Source organism: Chelonoidis abingdonii, chromosome 2 (genome assembly GCF_003597395.2).
Source record: "Chelonoidis abingdonii isolate Lonesome George chromosome 2, CheloAbing_2.0, whole genome shotgun sequence".
In the NCBI taxonomy this organism is placed as follows: domain Eukaryota; kingdom Metazoa; phylum Chordata; order Testudines; family Testudinidae; genus Chelonoidis; species Chelonoidis abingdonii.
The window spans coordinates 96966525-96979602 of NC_133770.1; the positions used below are offsets into that span (position 1 = coordinate 96966525).

Here is a 13078-nt window from a genome sequence, read left to right on the forward strand (position 1 = left end):
CACCACTCCCAACAGTGCTGCAAATGCTGCCAATGTGGCCACACTGACCGTACGAAGACAGCTGTAAGTCCCAGCGCTGTACAAATGTAAGTGTAGCCATACCCTAAGCCTCTCAGAAGAACCTCTTCCATTGCTGTAGTAACTGTCCACACCCCAGTGGCACATCTGTAGCCATGTTGCTGTAGTGTTTCTAGTGTAGACATACCCACAACCTACTTTAAGGTCTGATTAAATGGGGCTCAAACACATGCCTATAGTTAAAAGTTAAGAATGTGATCCAGTGCTTTGCTGAATAGGGGCCTCAGATCGTTTCACAAGGTACTCAGACGTGTTAGGTTTTAACTGAGTTAAAAAAACTACTATGATGTAACTGGCTCCCCGTACCTGGTATTTTCTTCAGTGTAGATGGGATTTAACACTAAGGCCCTCTAGACAAGAGGAGTAAAACTGTACTAACTGCACGACCTGTTGGAAAACAGATGACAAGTACATTTCTTCCAGAACTTTTCTGGACAACCATTTCCTAGCTGTTTTCCAGTTCTATTGTAGCATGCACAGTTTTAACACCAAGGTAGACACAGCTGTGGACAGGGATTAAAGACAGGCTATATAATCTACCTTCATAGAAAATTTTTAGCCTTCTTTCTGAATGTGGGGGTAACGCAGTCTGCAACAGTATTGTGTATCAACACAAAGCATATTACAGTCGTGTTTGGCTACAGCCATAGCCGAAAATAGTTTACACAAAACAATGTAGACAGAGTCTCAATTAGCAATCTTCACAAGCCTGTAATTGTCACTCCGGAATTGCACAAACTTCATTAGAAATGGTTGTATTTTTTCCTAACAAAAGGATGCTGTGTTATTTCTGAACTCCATGTCAATCATGTTTTTTAATCTAATCATCTAGTATTGCCTGCAGTCACAACATAAGCCCTAAACATGTCCAGATGCCAGGGCAAGTCAATTGCTATCAGCTGTGTTACTATGGAAACCTCTTACAGCTTTATCTTGTTAAAATTACAGTGTTATATAACCCTTTTTTTATTATTAATTCTCCTTTGAAGCTACCAAAGCTGACTTCTTGAATTTTTTTTATCTATTTACACTACAATCTTGAGTGAGAATTTAGATGCATGAATATATGAACAAAGCTTGATTATAAAATTATAATTTCTTATAAGACGTGAACACACACATGCATCAGGTGCAATTTTCTGCTGAGTTGATTTACACAATTTTTTTATATTGATCATATAAAAATGGGCTCTCTCAAACTGGCACTTTTGCTGATTAGTACCCTGCCTTTTTGTATGCTTACTGGGAAACTTATAAATGTATGCCATAACATACATTTTTAGGTCAACTTACCTTCAGAGGTGCCAACCCTAAACACCACTGTGCACTCATCTAGAGAAGTGAGCATGTCAGCCTTGACCCATGTCTTTATTTTAAAAACATACTGCACCATTATATAGTCATAGTCCCAAACGGCGCAGTTCACAATAATTATTGCATTAGTGTAGAATACTCTAGCATTTTTATAATGAAGGGTTCACAGAGCTTGCCTTATTCCACAACTCTTACTATTCAACTGAAAGTTTGTGGCCTAATGGGAAGAAGGAAGTGTTTAAGAGAGAATGTGTTGGTGGGAACCCATTATGACAGGTTAGAGCACAGAACCCCCCTTGGGAGCTGCCACCTGATGTGCCAAGGCTACTTTTACCCCTCCCTTCCCTGACAGCTTGGGGCCCCAGCAACCCTGTCTTGCTGAGCTGGACACTTCCGTCTGCTCCAACAAGGACCCAGGGTTGGAATTACTTGCCCCAAAGCTGCAGGTTTACCTGAAAGCAACTAACAGAAGTGTTCTGGTCTTTAACACTCAGATGCCCAACTCCCAATGGAATCTAAACCCAAATAAATCAGTTTTACCCTGTATAAAGCTTGTGCAGGGTAAACTCAAATTGTTCACCCTCTATAACACTGATCGATAAGTATGCACAGTTGTTTGCTCTCCCAGGTATTAATACATATTCTGGGTTAATTCATAAGTAAAAAGTGATTTTATTAAATACAGAAAGTAGGATTTTAGTGGTTCCAAGTAGTAACAGACAGAACAAAGTCAGTTACCAAGCAAAATAAAATGCAACGCACAAATCTATGTCTAATCAAACTGCATACAGATAATCTCACACTCAGAGATACTTCAGTAAGTTTTTTCCTCAGACTGGACCTCTTCCAGGCCTGGGCACAATTCTTTCCTCTGGTACAGCTCTTGTTCCAGCTCAGATGGTAGCTAGGGGATTCTTTATGATGGCTCCTCCTCCTCTGTTCTGTCCACCCATTTATATAATCTTTTGCATGAGGCGGGAATCCTTTGTCCCTCTCTGGGGTCCCAACCCCCTTCTTCTCAATGGAAAGACACCAGGTTAAAGACGGTGACATAATCACATGTCACTGCAAGACTTCATTACTTACTTGCCAGCACACACACATACAGGAAGACTTACAGGTAAAACAGAGCAGTCTGCAGTCAATTGTCCTGATTAATGGGAGTCATCAAGATTCCAAACCACCATTAATGGCCCACACTTTGCATAATTACAATAGGCTCTCAGAGTTATATTTCACATTTCTAGTTTCAGATACAAGAGTGATACATCTATACAAATAGGATGATCACACTCAGTAGATCATAAGCTTTGTAATGATACCTTACAAGAGACCTTATATATGAAACATATTCCAGTTACATTATATTCACTCATTAGCATATTTTTGTAAAATCACATAGACTGTAATGCCACACCCATAAAAGCCCATTTGCTAGGCACAGCACCTTAGCAAGAAAACATTTAAAAATAATGGACCAGCTCCTCAGAGGGTGTAAATCATCTTAGCACCACAGAGCTTTTCCAATTTACACCAGAAGAGGATCTGTCCTAACATTGCAGCTGTTTTCTTGTCCCCCTGAAGTTCAAGAATGAGTTTGGTCACTTGTATAGAGTCCTGTGAAGGGCTTGATCCAATGAACATCCTTTTACTTGCAATGTGATGTTCAAAAGCATGATGAGGTGTTAAAGCCTACTCCCAACACAACTTGTAGAATATATATCTTGGTCTCATCTCTATTGGTTTTCATTACTGTGACGTATCTTGTCCACAGTCTCATGATAGCAAATGTTATTTTCCAAGATGCTTTAATATTAATCTATGGATATTTTATCTTTTGACAATTTATTTCAGCTAATATTTTCCTTGATAGCATGTTAATATCCTTGATCGCTGTCATTCCTATCTGAGTTTCTGATCTTCTAAGTTTGGCTACCTCACTGCTATATATTCCAACATGTGATGGAATCCATTGAAAAATCAATGTATTGCCTTGCTCTCTGATCCTCTGAACCTCCTTAGAAACTGTATTGTTGATAGCATTCCGATTTCTTGAAAAGGAACTGAGGATTGCTTCTTGCAAGTCAACAATCATGAGAACATCCACCTCTATTTCTGTTTTTTTTTTCATTTTTGAATGCACTGAGAATAGCTTTCATTTCAGCCATATAATTCAAATTGGTATCCCAACCTAATGCTCTCCCTTGTACTCTCTCCATTGAGGTTACCAGATGTAGACACACAACCACCATTCTGGAAGTATTTGTCTGACGAACCACTGGTGTACGCATAAATCTGTTTGCCTTGTGATTGACACTGCTGGATGGTCTTTTCTTCCATTTTCCTTAGTGAAACCAAGTCCAGGTGTTCCTTCGAGCAAGGTTTCAAAAGAAAGATATTTACCAAAGTAAATAGGTTCACATGGAGGAATTAATAGGCATACAAGATCCTTCATGCCCTTTACCTTCCTATCATCATGAAATGCTGCTGTTTCTTTAGTAGCCTTTACATCTCTTTTGAAACGACAATCCTTTCAGCCTAGATTTGGTTTTTTAGTTCCCCAACAATGACATTCAGGTAGAGAATGAAGATTATTTCCATACCAAATTAACTGTTCTTTGCTATGATTCTCATGAGGTTGAACATCAGACTCACAAACTGCTGTTGGAGTAGATGTTACAGATGCAGATATCAGGTAAACTGCAGAAAACTGCACAATGTCAGTCTTGGCAAGACTACTGGGAGCAAATGTGTTACTAGAGAGATGAGGCATATTCAAGTTTTGGGAGATTATTGTTTTCAGAGACCTAACACAAGAACCCCAATTGGTACTGGAGTTACATCATGGATGTTTCAGTCTCTTCTTTGCTTTGACTGCCATATTTGTAGTCCAAACCTTAGTTCTGTGGCCAAAGTCATTCCAAAATATACAAGGTTCTTCTCCAACAGCAATACCTTCTCCATCCAATAGTATGGTAAATGGACATTTTTTGGCTGGACTCAGCTGGAATATGTTCCTCTGCCTGCCTAATTAAAATTACCAAGTTGTCATTCAATTCATTCTCCATTACAGCTATTTCATACATGTATGCATATGATTTCAAGCAGCCTGGCAGTTCAAAGGAGCTCAGCAGAAAAAGAAGAGGACTTAAAACTGAGGCGTGAGGAATTCCCACACTGACTGGTCTTGTCACAAAAAGTAACATTTAGTCTTACTGTTTTCCTGTACTGTAGCAAATCTCTTATCCAGAGGCACGTTTAGCCACAAATTCCCATCTCTCTAAATCTCACTCAGAGCTTATCATGCCAGACTCTATCAAGTGCTGAACTGAGATTAAAAAAAAGAAAGAAAGAGACTCTTATTAATGACTGTGGTGGCTTTAGTTGGAATCCATCAATAACAGGCTGACAGAAGGCCACCGTCAGGTCCAAAGTTGAGTGAAAGGCCTGTATGCCATTTGGGTACGTTCTAGCTTCCCTTCTTTTAGAAGCCACCATAGGAACCTTGATTGTGCCATTCTTTCCATTATCTTATAGAAGTGACTAGTGAAAGATACAAATTGCTAGCTTCCTGGAGAAGAGGGATCCCTGCCAGTCTCAAAAAGAGGAACAATAATTGCTGACTTCCACTGTTTAGGCACCTTCAGTCATTTATGCCGTCCAACAACCTGGCTTTAGCCCTCTTCCCAAAGTGCTTTATCGTATTCCATAGATAAGGTCCAGTCCTTGGGATTTGCTTGGTTCAAACTTCTATTGCATCTTGGAGCTCACATATAAGACAGATCTTTTTGAAGCTAAGATACTTAGTTGGATATGTAGCCACTGAAGAGTTAAAGTCCATGTGCATTTTATATAACCACTTGGTATATGGATTGTGCCAGCTCTTTTCCAGACCCAAAGTCCAGAGTTTGGTCAAGAGACCAGAGGCCTAGCAAATAGTGATTAGCTAAGAGAAAGCTGGGGTAAACAGATAATCTTGTTTTGCTAAAATAGGCCTTGTCAGCAAATTGCCAGGTGTTGGCGCTAAGAACTAAATAATTGTGTCTTATTCAGGAGTTGTAAATTGAACAAAGAATCCCTGTTCCTATTGTGTCAGTCTTTTCTGTACGGAACATTCTTCCCACAGATCCAACCCTGAGTTTATGAAAATTGGCACGTGTCAGTATAAGATATGGCATCCTTCCACCTCTCTCCCCAGGGACCAATGCCTGCCTGAAGACATAAAGGAGACAATCTGTATTGCCATGTACTTTCACTGTTTCTTTCCTTTCACCCCTAGGAATGTACCTGTTGGACAATCAAAGGAGTTGCTCCATTCCTATGGACCCCCAAATCAGAATTCAACATATATTTTTATACTAACAATATTTCATCAAAGTATTAATTAAATGTTAACTTGCTAACTTAAGACCATGGGCGGAGACATTATGTAACCTTTTAACCATTGGCTAATGTGCTATCTTGTCTTGCTGAAAAACCTACCCCATCACTTTCCCCTGCCCATGGAAAATCTGTATATTCTATTGTAATCAATTAATTAACAGTGTCTCTGAGCCTAATAAGCAAGGTAACACTCCGCTAGCGGTGTGTGTAATAAACTCCTATGCTTGGCCTCTACATGGTGTGGATTTACATACTTCAGCCATGGTTTTAGATTCTCTTGGGTCTTTCCTCTTGAATAATCCATCTTGTGTTTTGCACCAGCTCTGTCCTCATCTTTACATACCAGCATGCTATTTATCTGTCACAGTTGTTCTCACATATATGTCCCAGAGCCCTCAGTTTTAAAAGAACCTCATGCTCCAATTTGGCACCTGCAGTTAGTTGCAAGCACAAAATTTTGACCAGAGTTAATTGCAGGTGCAGTCCATGGCACTTCTATACCTAACTATCTCACTGCACTCCCAAATCGTAAATTGTGTCCACAACTAGATGCAGGCACAATTTTGTAACCTCAGATTGAAGGTTGCTTTTAAAAATGAAGCCCAATGTATATTGAACTCATTTTGTGCTTGCCAGGATCGTAACAGATGAGAGTCTCATGCATAGTTGAATAGAACTATGTAAAAAATATAGAATTTAGTTTAGACTCTGACCAGTTTAAGGGAGGGGGCACCATGCATGCAGGCATTACCCAGGATTCTCACAATGAAAATGTTGGTGGCTTCAGAGTGCAGCCACCAACTCTTGCTGCTGGCCACACTGACACTTTTTCCTAAAATACTTATTAACCTGAGGAAAAACAAATAAATATGCATGTATACACACATCCAGATCATTGTAATTTATTTATGTAGGTTATTTTTGTGGACTCAGTAAAAAAAATAATGCTGTGAAAAGTGATATTTGTATGTTTGTTAATATCACTTTTCACAATAAGTCCTGGCAAACTAAGACCTGGATTGAGGTGTGGGGAGTGAGGCAGTGGGCGCTAAGGAGGATGGATGGAGGGGTGGGGGCTGAGGAAGCAGAGGCCAGGGGAATGGATGGGTGCCCCCATCACCGCATGGTTGGAGATGTGGGTTGGCACCTGGGGCTGGGGGTTCGGCACCCTGAGCCATCGCCCACTGGAGCCCAGGGTCAGCGTCCACAGTTGTGTGGCCTGGGCCGGGGATCAGTGTCCATGGCTGGGGATCAGCACCTACTGCCACACAGCTGGGGATTGGCACCTGGAACTGGCACCTGTTGCTGTGTGACTGGGGATCGGTGCTTGGGGTCCACACCTGCTGCTGCACAGCCAAGTCTAGGAGTCAGTGTCCTGGGTCAGCACCCGCCACAACCTAGGGCTGGTGCCTGCTGCCACATTACCGGGGCTGGGGATCAGCACCCATGGCCAGCACCTGCTGGAACCCAGGGTTGACATCCAGGAGCAGTGCCTGGGGTCAGCGGCCAGGGCTGGGGGTTAGCTGCCTCTGCGGTTTGGGGTTGGCACTTGGGGTGTGCACCTGCTGCCGCACGGCCAAGGCCAGAGTTCAGCATCCACAGCCACCACCTGCCAGAGCCCAAGGCTAGTGCCGGGGATCTGCACCCAGGGCCAGCAGCTGCTGGAACTCAGGGTTGGTGCCTGGAGTCAGCGACTAGGGCTGAGAGTTGGAGCGCATGGCCTGGGGCCAGCAGCCACCAGCGGGATTGGGGGTCGGTGTCATACAGCCAGAGCCAGGGACTGGACCCCCCCAGTGCGCGGCCAGGGGTTGGAGTCTGAAGCCACATGGCTGGACCCCTAATCTGCAGCCAGGCTGCCTAAGTCCCCACCACCCAACCACCCCAAGGCTGAAGTCGGAGCCCCACTAAGCCCCCAATCCCCCTCACAGGTAGAGGACTCACCTTGCTCCTTCAGCATTGTGCCCCACCTGTCTCCAGAGATGTGCAGAGTGGTACATCTGGGGGCAACAGGGAGGAAGGGTAGGGGCTGATGCTTTGTCATGCCCCTCCCCCCACATCACTGCCCAGGATGCTGTTGTGGCCATAGGGAAACATCCTGGTGGCCGCATTAGACCCAAGGCACAGGAAAGCTCTCTCAGAACTACTAAATGTCACTAATAAAACAGGGATCTCTGAATAGCTCCCGTTAAACATCAGTGTGTTCCATACAACATACAAATGGCTAGAAAATGAACATAATAAGGTTAACTAACTTTTACATTAAGACACCACATTGTTGCCTTTTTCATTTCAAATCCAATCTCTTTTTCCCCCACATGTAGCGGAGTGTCTTGAATATGAATTACTACTATATTTGGTGACATATGCTGACATTTTCATTTAATGCACCTCCTCCCCACATGTGCAGCAGAACATTTGCCCAAAGAGCATTCAAAACATACAGCAATGCTCAGTGTTGTGGCTGGTGTTTGGCTGAAAATGTATTGGAGTTTGAATGTGAAAAATGGACACAGTGGAAGGAGCATTTTTAATCAGAAAAAGAAACAGCACAAGGGCTAGTGTACCATGTGCTTTTTTACATAGTATTCTATTTCTATCTTTGACTAGGGCATAGAAATAGGTGGCAGAACTGTCTCCAAAGAACTGCATTAGTGACGAGATTGCCCTTCCTATACCAATGTAAGCTGATGACACCTCTACTTCCCCTGGTGCTACAGAACACTGTTAGAGGATAGCATTAGTGTACATATTGCACCTTAGAATGCCAAACACTTCCTTCTCCGCAAAAGTGAGAAAATAAACAGCTCAATTGTTGCCGAAAACTAATAAAAACCTGCAGTTGGTCTATGGCACTTGAGCCCTGAAGGAGAAAGGAAGGAGCATGAAGTAAGTTCCTGTACTGCACTGACATGAGACACTGGAATGAGGACACAAATGGAAGAATGACTTGGTTTTTTCTCCTTTCATTCCCCGCATTAAGTATGTTTGTTGAAGAAAAAATAGAGGATGAAAGAAAATATCCATGTATCTGACTGCAGAAAATACCAGACTGATTTTTCAAGAACTATTTACATCTAAGGGCCATTTGTGTTAGTAGGACTTATGCCTGAATAAATAGTACTTCAGGATTTGGCCTTTGGAAAATATACTGAATGAGACCTATTGGTATGAATCTGAAGCTTACTATAAGTTAACATATTACTTAAATCAGCTACTTACAGCTGGTTGAAAAAACAAATTTAGTCCCTCCCTCCCTGCCCCATTTGCAAGTCATTAAGGTACCAACCTGGATTTCTGCAAATGCATTTGTTGTTTCTAAGTATTTACTAAACAATTTGGGCAACCAATTTTCAGGAAAAGGATGGTTTTTGAACAGTTCCCTTTGTCTATTTGCTATTCTTTATATGTGCGCAATTTATTATTTAAGCCATGTCAAACTGATTCTGTTCCTTCACTTGGGGACTGAAACATTTTAAAATATGAGAATAAGGATTAAAGAATCATAAGCAAACAACAAGGCCAGATTCTGAGAGCTACTACTCACTACGAGTTCATGCTCCACAAGAAGCCCCTTTGACTTAAATGAGAGTATTCAGATAGCACATTTCCCAAGATATGCATTAAATTATAGAGGGACTTATCCATAAATCATATCTATCTAAAGTACCTGCATCGCCATTTCACAGATGGGAACTAAAGTAGAGAGAGACTAAAGGCCAGATTTTTAAAGGTACTGAGGTACCTGAAGGTTCAAATATGTGCCTAGTGGGATTTACAGAAGTGCCATTGAAATAATTGACTTCAGGTGCTTCTGTAAATCCCACTAGCTGCATATATGCATCTTTAAACACCTAAATAAATACCACTGAGAATCTGTTTCAGAAGGTACATCTATACTGCCAGTGGACTGCTGGCAGCAGCGAGGCTCCCAGCCTGGACTGAGAGAGACAGGCTAGTGGGGCTTGCACTACCATTCTAAAAACAGCAGTGTAGACAGTCATGGCTTGGGCTGGAGCTTCAGGTCCTGAGACACAACTTCTAAATGATGCTTACATGGCTACTTTTACAGTGCCAGTGCAAGCACTACTAGCCCGAATCTTCTGACACAGGTGGCTTGCTGATGTGAGTGGTGTCAATATCCTAAGTGACTTACCAAGGCCACACAGGAAGATTGTGGAGGAGCAGGGACTTGAATCCTAGTCTACCAAATCAGAGCTTAGTGTCCTGATAACTGGACTATCCCTTCCCTTCCTTCAAATTAAATGAGACCCACATTATGCTGGAAAATTTACCCTAGCCCCACAAGGTGGGCAATACATGTCTAAGGTACATTTTCTGGCACAGTGTGGTCTGACAGGAAATATACTACAGGCAAATTGCACCTATTGATGACGCCACTATAACTGGAGTATAATGTGAAGCTAGAAGAGAGATGTAGTGGGAGAAAATTTACAAATATAACACAAATTTTTAAAAAATTCACACAGATAAACTGAATGCAGGACTGCTATTGAGGAATGTTTTCATCTATGGTAGCCTTATCAAATGTTGGCCTTTGACCTTTTATCTGTTTTTTTCTTAATCTTCATCTTCAAAAACTCTTCTTAGATCACATATTAAAAGCTATTTTTCTAAAGTAACATTTCCTTCTCCCACTGGACCAGATTCCAACAGTAAATGTACTGCATGTTTTATTAATATCAGTGGTTCATTTCTTATTTCCCAGAGGACTCCTTTTTTCAAATGAGCAAGAACTTAGTTTCATTTACAAAATAAAACAAAAAAGAGAAAACCTTAACAAAACCATTTACCAGCTACTTAATATCTATCATCTGTCTTCTGAATTGCTACTAAGTTGCCCCACTCTCAAATTATTTGTCTCCCTCTTTCACAATAACACTGTACTTTCTGCCTCAGCTATACCATATTCTAGCAGAACATGAACTAAAAACTGCATGTCACATTAAGTAGCGAAAAGGATTATGTAAAAGGGTCAATTCAGCCCACTATGAACGAGTGGTGACTGCAGTTACAGCCTGTCAGTTAATTAGCGTTCCAGGTGTATAACAGATTTTACACTTTCACTTTGCCTCAACTGAGGATAAAAAAGGGGTTAGTGATCTCTTCTTTCAGGAAAATAATTTATGCAAATATTATTTCCTTCCATGAAGTCCCTGTAAAAAGACAAAATCAAACCAATTTTAGAAACAGCCTCTTAAGGTTCATTATAATCTGCTCTTCAAAACGCAATTCAGTTCACTGAAATGAAGAAGAGATCAGGGCGAATGGTTAATTTTCCCCCCTCCTCATTTATTCTAAACTATCACATTTATTAAGATGGTAGGCATCTTAAACCAAGGTTTGACAAAATGCTGTGTCTCAGAGACAGGCTGTTTCACTGTTTGCCTTTCCATGATGTTGACACGTTATTACTGTGATTTATACCAATTCAAAAGAAAACACAGACAGGAGGAGCAGACACATACAAATTGCAGAGGCTTAATGTTTTTTATGAATAATTGTAAGCGGCTGATTCTGAGCTCACTCTGGTGAACATCTGGAGTAAATCCATGAAAACCAATAGTTAACCAATGTAAATAAAACTAGAATGAGGCCCTAAAGACAGTGCAAGGGAGTATGGGGAAGTAAGGACCCACATGCAGCTACATTATGGCTACCAAGATTGTGACGCCAATTCTCTTGTAGAGCACAGCCCTTGTACTACCATAGGCAAGTGGCCAGGGTAGGCATGGGTCAGGGAGGATGAATACATGGCTTCTGCATGCTCCCCCAACACTAAACAAGCCAGCCATTGGACCCAGCCAGGTGCAAGGGAAAAAAAGTACACTAAACTCTTTTCAGAGTTGCAATAAGTTACTTGTTCTCCCACATCACTGAGCTTAAAGGGTCGACCTAGCTTTTAGTGAATACCAAGTATTAATTTGCATTTGAGACTGTATGAATCAAATAGAGCTGACATTAGGATTCTTGATCTTACACCACTGAGTGAAACTCAGGCTGTAGGTACACGTGGTTGGTATGCAGTACCAGCCCTTCTCTCAGGTCCAGAGCAATTTCTGCAAAATGTAAGCACCTTGTTTTCTGGCTGTGAAGAACGCTTCCTGCATGTGAACTAATGCAGTGATAAAATACATTTACTTGAGTCTGCAGAGAAACTGCCTGAAATAGTAGTTCTAAAAAAAAAGATGAACCACTGCATTATGATGATTTTAATATAACCTTATATTATAAGTTATGCTGGGGGCCCTGGAGCAGCCCAAGATTGTGAGGGTGCAAAGGTCACTTAAAGCAACTTTTCCCCATCATTCCCTACTTTTGCTGCACTCTTTCCCAGCACCGAGTAAACCTCCAGCTATTTTCTAGGCAGTGGCCAGAATTCGGGTTGGTAGCATGATTTTGAGTAGAGTCCTACAGCACATATGATAAGGTCTGTTCACTGCAGTACTTATGCCATAAATAACTTCTATAGATGATACTGTTTGTTTAGATGCAGACAAGTACTGTTTTGATTTCATATAGTCAAACAGGAAAAAGCAGACGTCCACTTCCCCTATCCCTAGTGAAATGGTGGATGAAGGAAGGACTAATCCTGCTCTTACTAATAAACACCTAGCTTTACAAAGTAGGTAGCACCAGAAAATGAGGCACAGAAACTTGACCATGTCACCTATCATGCCCTCTGATTCCCCATTCAGTGCCCCTATCTCTGGATCAAACTGCTTCCTGCGGGTCATAAAAGGGGAATGAAACACTCATCTACTTCAGTGGCAGAAGGACGGACCCATAAAACAGTTCTCTTCCTGTCTAATTCTGGGTCATGTGTCTGCAACAGTCCACAGGAAGATTCCAGACTCAGTTATGGGCTTCAGTGAACTGGATTTTTGGAGCAGTTATGTGGAATATCAAATAATTCTTTGGATTATTTTACTAAATCTAAAGGAGTGATTAAGGTGCCTTCAAATGAGGGTAATACCTCAGATGGCTTCCAGCCAAATTCTTCTCTTCCCACACATAATGTCTTACAATCTATCCATAAGTGAGTAAAAAGCAATGGTGATATATAATCTGATTTAATAACCTTTAATGTGAATTGTGGGAAGTCAGGATTTGGCCCAGTGAATACCTGTTCAGATTCTAACAGTGACAGACCACTAGCTACTGACCTGGAGAAAGATAATAGTGCCTGTTGAAGAAGATACTATTACGCTGGCAGTCAACAGAAATGGATGCATTTTTCTTTAGATCATGGATTCTCAGCACTGGGGTGAAACCCTCCTGGCCT

At 41.5% G+C, this 13078-nt stretch overlaps 1 protein-coding gene across 2 annotated transcripts in view; it reads right to left on the reverse strand.

Moving 5' to 3' along the window:
• The window catches only part of AMPH (amphiphysin), a 212692-nt gene that overhangs the window by 16050 nt on the left and 183564 nt on the right, over positions 1-13078 (reverse strand). The gene's annotated exons all lie outside the window — the stretch shown is intronic.